General features: G+C 47.3%; 1 non-coding gene across 1 annotated transcript; it reads left to right on the top strand.

Moving 5' to 3' along the window:
- Positions 1–10,173: 10,173 nt before the first annotated feature.
- On the top strand, positions 10,174–10,261 carry trnap-agg (transfer RNA proline (anticodon AGG)). Its single transcript is given in 2 exon segments — positions 10,174–10,209; positions 10,226–10,261. It is a non-coding gene; the product is annotated as a tRNA-Pro (tRNA).
- Positions 10,262–10,537: the final 276 nt, after the last annotated feature.

The raw sequence follows: 10,537 nt of genomic DNA, 5'->3' as shown, positions 1-10,537 counted from the left end.
CAGGTCTGCTAAGACACAGACAGACACACCACAGGACAGTGAAAGAGCGTTGTGCACCCAGACGAAGGTGGGTTATTTGAAGGATCGATTCGGGGAATGGATCAGTGGCTCACAATGTGTGAAGGTACGACCGGTGGGGAACTGTTTGTGTGCCCATCCTTGCCTGGGTGACGGGTCCACCACTGAAGAACAGTCATATGTGGTATGGTCATAGTCGGTGACCATAACAGAACTTCAGAAGACAGCGGGAAGACCGGCAGCAACGGCTTCTCCCTCTCCCTCTCCCTCTGTCCCTCTCTCTCTCTCTCTCTCTCTCTCTCTCTCTCTCTCTCTCTCTCTCTCTCTCTCTCTCTCTTCTCTCTCTCTCTCTCTCTCTCTCTCTCTCTCTCTCTCTCTCCCTCCCTCCCTCCACAAGCAACTACCTCGACCTAAACTGAACCAAACTGAATTCTTCACCATGGTAAGACTTTATTCAGTCACCCCTAGACTTTGAAAGTGTTTTTTTTTCCTATTTCCACATTTTCTGTATGTATCACTGCTAACCTGTTTCATATATTTGCATTTTATAGAACTGTATTGCTTAGCTTACTAATAAACACTAATAGTTATGGTAATACCAGACCCCAATGTGTTCTCCATTTCTGCTCTTTCAGCAACCCGGTCACATGGTACACTACAAAATTGAGGGCTCGTCTGGGATTTTGAATATACAAATTGGGGGGGCTTGTTGAATTGACCGGGGGTAAATTCCCTTATCTGATTTGGGTGTGTGAAAACCAACATTAAACAGCAGAAATACAGTTTGAGGGTAATAGGCGTAAGGAGCTGGTGGTACCGTTTAATATCAGCCAGGAAATCGGGTTAGCACCCCCCCCCCCTTGATACAACTGAGGTAGACCGGTATTTACTACACTTTGAAAAGCGGCACAGACTCGACAATGGCTGAAGGATAAGTGGATTGTCATGTTACCATATGAGTTGAAAGGGAAGGCTCATAGGGCGTATTCTGAACAGTCAAGGAATTATGATACAGTGAAACATGCAGTACTTAAAGTCTACGCGAGTAGACAAAAGTTCAGAGACTTAAAGAAGTCCAGGAGCCAGAGCTACCAGAGGGTTAGTAGGGATGTTAGAGAGAGGACCACCGGCTAAGTCAGGAAGTAAGCCAGGGAGTATCGGAAAAGGTAAGGAGGGCGAGAAGCAGTCTGGAGGGAAGTTCCCCAGTTTTACCTGTTATAATTGTGGGAAGACTGGTCACACAGCGTCCAAGTGTTTTGCTCAAAAAAAAAGTGAAAGGAAAAGCAAAGGCGACAACCCCCGACTGCCTGCATTGAGCGGTTAACAGACCGCGAAGGAAGGAGGGGTCAGATAGAGTTCAAGAAGGACGCGAGAAATTGATTTTGAACGGGTTGGTATCCGTAAAGGAGTGGTCAACTCCGGTTCCAGTGAGAATCTGGAGTGACACTGGGGCTTGTCAGTCATTGGTCCTAAGGAATGTGTTGGAATTCGGTGATGAGACGGAGACTGGAGATGTGAATGTGATAAAAGGTATTGGGAAAGGGACTGAGGCTGTACCTCTGCATACAATATTTCTGAAATGTGACTCAGTATCCGGACCAGTCAAGATAGGGTGAGGTCTGAACTACCGATAGCCGATGTGGATGTCCTTACTCGGTAATGACCTGCCGGGGGGATGTGTTCTCAGCAGTTCAGGTAATGAGCAAGCCTGCAAGTGCTGAGGAGCCGCCCATAGATTCGAAGTTTATCCTGCCTGCCTGTAACCCGAAGCAAGTCGAGAAAGGCTGCCGAGACAAACATTGATTTAGCCGAGATATTTTTACCGTCCCTGTACCAACAGGATTTAGAGGACAGTAAGGCTGAGGAGAATAAGGGGCACCAGGCAGATTTATCGTTATCGAGGAAAGAATCTGTGGAGGAACAGAGCAAAGATGAGAAACAGATGTGGCAGCTGGGAGGTCCAACGGTGGACACTGATGGTTTGTATAGCTTGAAAGAACTGTTTGCAGTTGAAGAATTTAAGTGTGTTTCTGGTAATGTCAGGGCATTCCGAGATGAAAAGGATGCCGATACCTTGAGGGAGTCTGCTGGGTTAGAAGACGAGGTTGTTTTAAACAGCAAGTTTGAGTTTTCTCTGGATGGGAGTTGCCTAGAGACTGGCTGGGGGATCAGGGGAACTTGGCATTTGAAACTGGGACAGGTATTGAAAACCTAGAAGAGGCAGCTGTCCCGTTTGCCTGTGTTCCGGTTGTTGAAGTACCTGTGGATTCACAGGGGACTGAACCTAGTGTTGAAGCTCAGTTAAGGACTGAGGGGTCTGACTTGGTTAAAAAGGAATGCAGTCCTTTTGTGTCAGATGGACTTGGTTCAGTGAGTAAGGGGTTAACCCTGGCACGAGTGGAAAGTGAGGATTCTCTGTCACTTACGTTAGAAGGTGTTTTAAAAGTTGGTGATGAGATAAAAGCTGGTGAGGTGAATTTTAATGAAGATAATGAGAAAAGTGTTACTGGACTTTTGAATCAGGTAAATTTAAAGTCTGGATTGGTGTCAGAACCATTGACCTTGCTGAAGAGACAGTGGTTTGGTAGCAAAGTGCCTGCTGGTCTGCAAACACGAGGAAATCTGCAGATGCTGGAAATTCAAACAACACACACAAGATGCTGGTGGAACACAGCAGGCCAGGCAGCATCTATAGGGTGAAGCACTGTCGACGTTTCGGGCCGAAACCCTTCCAGGACTATCTGAAAGGATGCCCCCCACCCCCACTACTTGCAAATCTCTTACTATCTTTCCTTTCAGTTCGTCCTGACAAAGGGTCTTGGCCCGAAACGTTGGTGATAAGCTAGCACCTGTGCAGGGAGTCTATGAAGGCCTCATCCGAGCTGGTAAGCAAGCTGATCTCGGGATGGTTAAGTGTTCTGGTTCGAAGTGGAAAAGGGACAATGGTTGACCAAACCCCACTTTGAACAACAGGATCTGGTTTTGCAGGAATTTGACTTTTTTGTGAAAATGCTTGTGAAAGATAAAGGCAATTCCATGGTATATTGACTGGCTGAAAGTTAAGTTTAAAAGTGAAATAGAGATTAGTATTTGTATATTCTTCTGTAATGTACTACATGATAATGACATATGTATTGCTTTGTATTCTGTAATGTACTGACAATGCGATTGCCGATTGTTTATCTCGATGTAAGATTTGAAACTATATCTGTTTTACTCTGTTAAGTGATGGCTACCTACGTATTGTATTTATAATACACATTCACGTTTAAATCCCCCCCCCCCAGTAAAAACCCTGGACCTTCTTGCTGCCACATCTGTTCCTCATCTTGGTTCTGTGCCTCCATAAACTCCTTCCTCACTCCAAAATGTACACCTAGGGGTAGCTTATGGGCAAGACTCAAATTCTCTTTCCTGGACAACCCTAAATTTGCCTCGTCTCTTTTACTTTCCTTAGCTCCACTATTCTCCATTTTACCACCCTCTAACCCCTCTTGGTACAGGGCTGGTGAAAACGTCTCAACTAAATCAACGCTGGACTCATGTAAATTGGCGCCTGTCTCTGCCGCTTTTCTGGCCATGCTTCGCCTCACTGCGCAGGCGGGAGTAACTTCAGAAACTATGGGCGGGTCCTCAGTCCGGGCAGGCTTGCTCGTCAGCTTCACCGCTGGGTACACATCCCCACCTGCCGGGTCGTTCCCGAGCAAGACATCTACATCGGGTATCGGGAGTGCAGACCGTACCCCTATCGTGACTGGTCCGGAAAACAAATCACACTTCAAAAATACTTTATATAACGGTACGGCCTCGGTCCCTTTTCCAACTCCTTCTGTCACCTTCACGTCACCAGTATCTGTCTCACTATTGAATTACAACACTCTGTTTAGGATTAAGGACTGAAAAGCCCCAGTGTCTCTCCAGATTCTTACTGGCACCGGGGGGTGACCCCTCCCTCACGGATACCAAACCGGTTGAAAGGAATTTCTCACATCCCTCCTGAACTCGGTTTAGCTCCTCCTCTCTTAAGGGCATTTCAACCGGCTTAACTCAGCCCGTCGGCGCGGTCGCCTTTCCTTTCCCCATCGCCTTCCTCGGAGCAAAGCTCCTGGACGCAATATGACCGGCTTTCCCGCAATTAAAACTAGGAGACTTCCTGCCAGACTGTTCCCCGTCTTCCTTACCCTGCTCACTAGTCCCCGGCTTACTCCCTGGCTCAGCCGGCGGACTTCTCTGCCCTCTCTACTACCCTTCTGGTATCTCTTACTCGGGGTAAACTTTGCTTTGTGTTAACGCCTACTCTTCCGCTAATTTAGCAGTCGCGGCTAAGGTTTCTGCCTCTTTCTCATCTAGGTAGGTCCGCAAACCTTCAGGGACACAACCTTTAAACTGCTCAATCAGCAGTAGCTTTAGCAGTTTGTTATAATCCCCAGTGACCCTTTTCGAGGCGCACCAACGCTCACAATACATTTGCATCTCACGGGCAAACTCTAAATACGTGCGGTCCCACTGCTTCCTCACGTTCCGGGACCTTTGCCGGTATGACTCCGGGACCAACTCACAGATCCTGAGTATAGCCTCTTCTACCACATCAAACTCCTTCGCATCCTCTGCTGACAAGGCTGAGTAAGCTTGCTGAGCCTTCCCCTTCAGCACACTCTGGAGTACAACAGCCCGCTTATCCCTCGGCCAGTCCGGACTCACAGCGACCTTTCCAAGTGTAGAAAGTACCGATCACCATCGGTCTCCTCAAATGGGGGAACCAACCTTACCTCCGGGGTCGCCGTGAACCCTCCACCTTGGACCCCTCTCGCATTCTCTTTAACTTCTCCAGCTCAAACTCCCTTTCTCACACCTTCTCTCTCTCTCTCTCTCTCTCTCTCTCTCTCTCTCTCTCTCTCTCTCTCTCTCTCTCTCTCTCTCTCTCTCTCTCTCTCTCTCTCTCTCTCTGATACACACTGTCTCCATCTCTCTCTGACACTCATTCCTCAACTCTCTCTATGACATACGGTACTCTCTCTCTCTCTCTCTCTCTCTCTCGCTCTCTCTCTCTCTCTCTCTTTCTCGCCCCCCTCTCTCTCTCTTTCCTCCCTTTCTCGCACCTTCTCTCTCTCTTTCCTCTCTAGCTTTCTCTCTTTCTTTCCTCCCTTTCTCGCATCTTCTCTCTCTCTCTTTCCTCCCTTTCTAGCTTTCTCTCTCTCTCTTCTCCCTTTCTAGCTTTCTCTCTCTTTCCTCCCTTTCTCGCACCCCGCTCTCTCTCTTTCCTCCCTTTCTCGCACCTTCTCTCTCTCTTTCCTCTCTAGCTTTCTCTCTTTCTTTCCTCCCTTTCTCGCATCTCTCTCTCTCTTTCCTCCCTTTCTAGTTTTCTCTCTCTCTTTCCTCCCTTTCTCGCACCCCTCTCTCTTTCCTCACTTTCTCGCTGTTTCTCTCTCTCTCTTTCCTCCCTTTCTCGATCCCTCTGTTTACTCCCTTTCTCGTGCATTCTCTCTTTCTCTTTTCTCCCTTTCTAGCCGTCTCTCTCTCTCTTCCCTTCCTTTCTCGCTGTTTTACTCGTAACTCATGCTTGAGCCTCAATCTTTCCATCTGCAGCTGGATCGCAGCCCCTCCAGGTTTGCTCTCAGACGCCACCTCCAGGTCCCCTTCGGGAAACACATCCTGACACACATAATACTCAATCGTGGTTCTCTGTATCTCCGATCTCCTCATTGCCTGCTTCCCCTTCCAAAGATTCAGCCGTTTTGCAACATTCACCCAGTCTGATTTCTTGGAATCCTCTAATGCCTCCAAGGTTGGCATCTTTAGAAATTCCTCAGTCTCCATTTCTGCTGTTTGCCCTTTTTGTTTTTTTTTTCCCCAGATACGGGAATTTAACCCAATCGATTCAACTAGTCCCAATGTTGGCGTTCAAAATCCCGGACAGAGGCCCCACTTATGTTCCGTACCCCGTAACTGGGCTGTCACCCCAGCAGAAATGGAACACTCGTTGGTGTCTGTTATCACTGGAAACTAACAACGTTTATTAGTAAATTAAGTAATACAGTACACTAGATGCAAGGGTATAAGTGTAACAGGTTAGCAATGATAATATACACAGAAATATGGGAATCAGCCAAGCTCTATCGAAGTCTAGGGGTAAATGATCAGTCTTCCAGAGTTCAGTTCAGTTTAGTGTAGTTTGAGATAGTTGTTGTGGTACCGTGGAGGGGGAGGAGGGGAGAGATACAGCTGAAGTTTCAGGCAAACCTTCCGTTGTCTTCTTGTCCCGTTGTGGTCAGCGGCTGCGACCACTCCGTTCCAGATGCGACCGTTCTTCCGTGGTGAACCCGTCACCCAGCCGAGGGTGGACACACAACAGGTCCCCACCGGTCGGACCTTTACACACTGTGAGCCTCTGGCCGATTCCCGCGAATCGGTCCTCCAAACTCCCACCGACTTGTGGGGGCACAATATTCTCTTCAGGGTCCCGTGGCGTGTCTACCTGCGTCTTAGCAAACCCGCTATTTTACCCACCTCCCCCCATGGGGTATCACCTTCCATCAAACTTCACTACTTCCTTTCGTCTCAGCAGAAGTTTTACCGAGCAGGTCATGCTCAAAGCGAAATGACCGCGGCAGTATCACTGCAGACGCCAAACGTGCCTCTCTCTCGTTATCTCTCTCTTATTAGCACTTTGGATGACTCTCCCTTATCTCTCTCTCGTTATCTCTCTCTTATTAGCATTTTCAATGGCTCTCCCTTATCTCTCTCGTTATCTCTCTCTCATTAGCACTTTGGATGACTCTCCCTTATCTCTCTCTTATTAGCATTTTGAATGGCTCTCTTTTATCTCTCTCTTATTTAGCAGCATGCGTTCTGCATCTCTGCTTGGCTTCACACTTAACAACCTGGAATGCAGAGGCAGAAGGGGGATCTGAGAGAGGCTAATAAGATTTTGAGAGGCAGAGCCAGAGTGGACGGAGAAATCTTCTTCCAAGTGTTGAAACGTCCAACACCAGAGAGCCTGCATTGAAGGTGAGAAGGGGTCAGTTCAAAGGAGAGGTGAGGAGCCAGTCTTTTGTACAGAGAACGATGGGTGTCTGGAATGTGCTACCCGGGGTGGTGCGAGAGGCAGAAACATTAGAGACTTTTAAGAGATGTTTATATAGGCACATGAATGTGAGGAAAATGGAAGATATGGACATTGTGTATGCTGAAGGGATTTAGTTGGGTTGGCATTTGATTACTAATTTATTCGGCCTGGCATGACATTGAGGGGCCGAAGGGCCGGTTTCTGTGCTGTACTGTTCTATGATTGAAGACGTCCCTGACCCTGACACCAGGGAGGTGATGAACCTTGCTGTCAGCTACAGAATTACTCACTGTTCCTGTCACTGATGATTCCCCACAGTTCCTGCTCGCCATGGACTTTGCCCTCCCCTGCTCAGCATCAGAGACAACCTGGGTATAGGAAGGGAAAAGATGAAATGTGAGGGCAGGCTAACTAATAACATAAAGCGGGTTGCCGAAAGTTATTTTCAGTTAGATAAAGAGTAAAAGGGAGGTGAGAGTTGATATTAGACCACTGGAAAATGATACTGGTGAGATAGTAACGGGGGACAACAAAATAGCAGACTAAATTAATGGGCACTTTGAATCTGTCTTCACTGAGGAAGACACTAGCTGTGTGTCAGTGGTCTGTGAATGTCAGGGAGCAGGAGTGAGTGCCATTGCTGTTACAAAGCGAAAAGTGCTAAGCAAACCCAGAGGTCTTAAGGTGGATAAGTCACCTGGACCAGATGGACAACATCCCAGAGTCCGGAGAGAGGTGCTGAAGAGACAACGGATGCATTGGTGATGATCTTTACAAGATGAAGCAACAGTTTCTGCAAGGGTTCACTCGATTTCTTCCTTACTTTTCCACAGGGTCCGAAGGTAAGCTTGCCGTGGTCCCGGGGATTTTATCCCCCTCAGGCTAACCAATCCCTCTCACGTGGTAACCGGTGAAAATCACTGACGGCCCTTGGTGTTGGCACGGTACATAGCAGTTAGTGTAACGTTTCACAGCGCCAGCGACCCGGGTTCAGTTCCGCGGTCTGTAAGTTTGTACGTTCCCAACGTGGGTTTCCTCAAGGTGTCCCGGTTTCCTCCCACATCCCGGAGACGTGCGGGTCAGTAGGGTAACTGGTCACAAGGGTGTAATTGGGCGGTGTGAGCTCATTGGTTGTTACCGTGCTGTATCTCTAAATAAATAAATCAGTCAATATAGACGGAAATGAAGCTGACATCAACACAAGTGGGAGATGCGGTGAAAGTGAGATTGTACATCTCTTGAAAGTTGAATGTTAAGTGCTGTCAGCAGCTTACCCAGAACGTCAGCTTCAGGTAATATGTATTCAGGAGTCAATATTGCATTCAGAGCAAAGAAAAAATAGCTACATCTCAGTCTGAGTGTACAGAAGGACCAAATGCGTGGTTTATAGTATCAATACCTGGATATAACAACAAGCACCACAGCAGTGAGAATGCAGAACCGAGCGAGATCATTCACTGTAATACCGGACTCTGCCTCGGGGCAGTACCGGCAGTTGTCCCGGCAGTACCGATGGAAATGATATCAAGGAAGTGTGGGAAGAGCCATATTTACTGATGAACTGGAGAGAAGGAAAAGTAGCCAAACGTCAGCGGTTTCCAGTGAGACCGCCATTAATTACAGTCACTGAACAAACACACTCACTTAACCGTTTCCAGCCCAGAACATCTCCCGCAATATCTGATGAAACAAACGTGATTTTAAACACATACATTTCTCAAAGCTGCAGAATAATTTTAGGTTATCACTGAGAGCTGGGACGTAGCTGTATTCGTGGCATATAATGGAGGGGTCAGACAGAGCATGGCGAAGGGAATAGAAGGATTGAAAATACGCGGCTGAACAGGAAAAAATTATACATATTAGTGCGCGCGAGCATATACAGCACTGTGCAAATGTCTGAGACACAGACAGATATACAGCTCAAGTGCCTAAGAGTTCTGCCCAGTACTGTATTGTCAACATACAGGGTAGAACGAGTTGGTAGATTTGGCGGGAGCAAAGGGTCTTGGTGAAGCTGGAGCGCCGCGGGAGGGAGTGTTGGACGGGTGGTAGAGAAGGAGCTCCGGGGTCAGGAAGTGACGTAGGTGCAGGCACTCAGCACCGAGGCAGCAGCCAGGTCGTCTGATTCCAAGCAGTCGGTTTATTGATCATCACCGAATGTCTCACTGGTGCCTTCCGCTCTCTCACATCTCCCTTCCCATTGTCCCAAACATGATTCCCCTTTCCCTGTCCCCTTCTCACTCTCAGTCCACAACAGAGACCAATATCAGAATCAGGTTTGTCATCACTCACATATCTCAGGAAATTTGTTGTTTTTTCGGCAGCAGCAGTACAGTGCAATACATAAAATTACTGCAGTACTGTGCAAAGATCTTAGGCTTCAGAGTAATTAATATCTGCCTAAGACTCGTTCACATTACTCTATAAAAAACTTGCTGTGGTGTGCTCGTCAACACGAAAAACACGCGATAAAATAACCCAACATTCAGCAATGATGAAGAATAAAGAATGTTATAAAATGTCGTTAGTGGTTAAAGTACTGATATGGAATAAAATACATTTCTAATATAAAAAGCGGTTTAAAATGCTGACGGTGCAGTGACGGGGGCGAGGTAATAGATAGAGTAGGTGGGGGAGTTCTAACTAAAATAGTTGATCAGATTATCCCCGCGGAAATGGGAGAACGTACAAACTCCTTGCAGATAGCGGCAAGCTGAGTGGAGGAGAGTTTAGAGAAGATGTCAGAGATGAGTTGTTTGTACAGAGTGTGGTGGGTTTTGGAACAGTGTGGTAGACGCGTGTGTAACTGCGAATTTTAAAAGACACCTACGTAGACAGGTGACCGTTAAATTGTCGGATTATGGCCTGTGTAGGAGGGAAGAGTTATAGTTACGGGAAAGTAGGTTTACAGAGGTGGAGAAAACATGGAGGTCTGAAGGGCCCCGAGTGTGCTGGACAAGGTCTTTGTTCTTTGTTCTGCTTCGGTCCTGTCTTCCAAGGTCAGATATAAAACACCTCCCAGATGTGTTGAGGAAGGAGACTGAGAACGTGAAAGGTTTCAGTTTTATGTTTAGAAGCATTGAATGGGCTCGTTGGTCTAGTAGTATGATTCTCGCTTAGGGCCTGAGTTTGAGAGCATGCGAGAGGTCCCGGGTTCAAATCCCGGACGAGCCCCTCTGAATAACACGTTTTAGGACTTCATTCAGTGAAGCGCAGGAGAATGAGGCGAGATGTTTAGTGGTAAACAAAACCATGAGGGATATAGATAACTTCAACGTCAGCAGGGTTTCCCCCTCAGATTGACAACTCGAAGTCACAGGTTGAATATGAAAAGTTATATATTCAAGCGGAATCGTTGGGGGAACGTCTTCGCTCAGAGGATATCCCGAGAGTGGAACGAGATGCAGATTGAATTGTAACAATTAAGAGAAGTTTGAATGCGAGGGATTT

The sequence above is a fragment of the Hypanus sabinus genome, unplaced genomic scaffold (genome assembly GCF_030144855.1).
Source record: "Hypanus sabinus isolate sHypSab1 unplaced genomic scaffold, sHypSab1.hap1 scaffold_980, whole genome shotgun sequence".
NCBI classification, from domain to species: Eukaryota; Metazoa; Chordata; class Chondrichthyes; order Myliobatiformes; family Dasyatidae; genus Hypanus; species Hypanus sabinus.
This window is presented reverse-complemented; position numbering and strand designations above follow the sequence as displayed.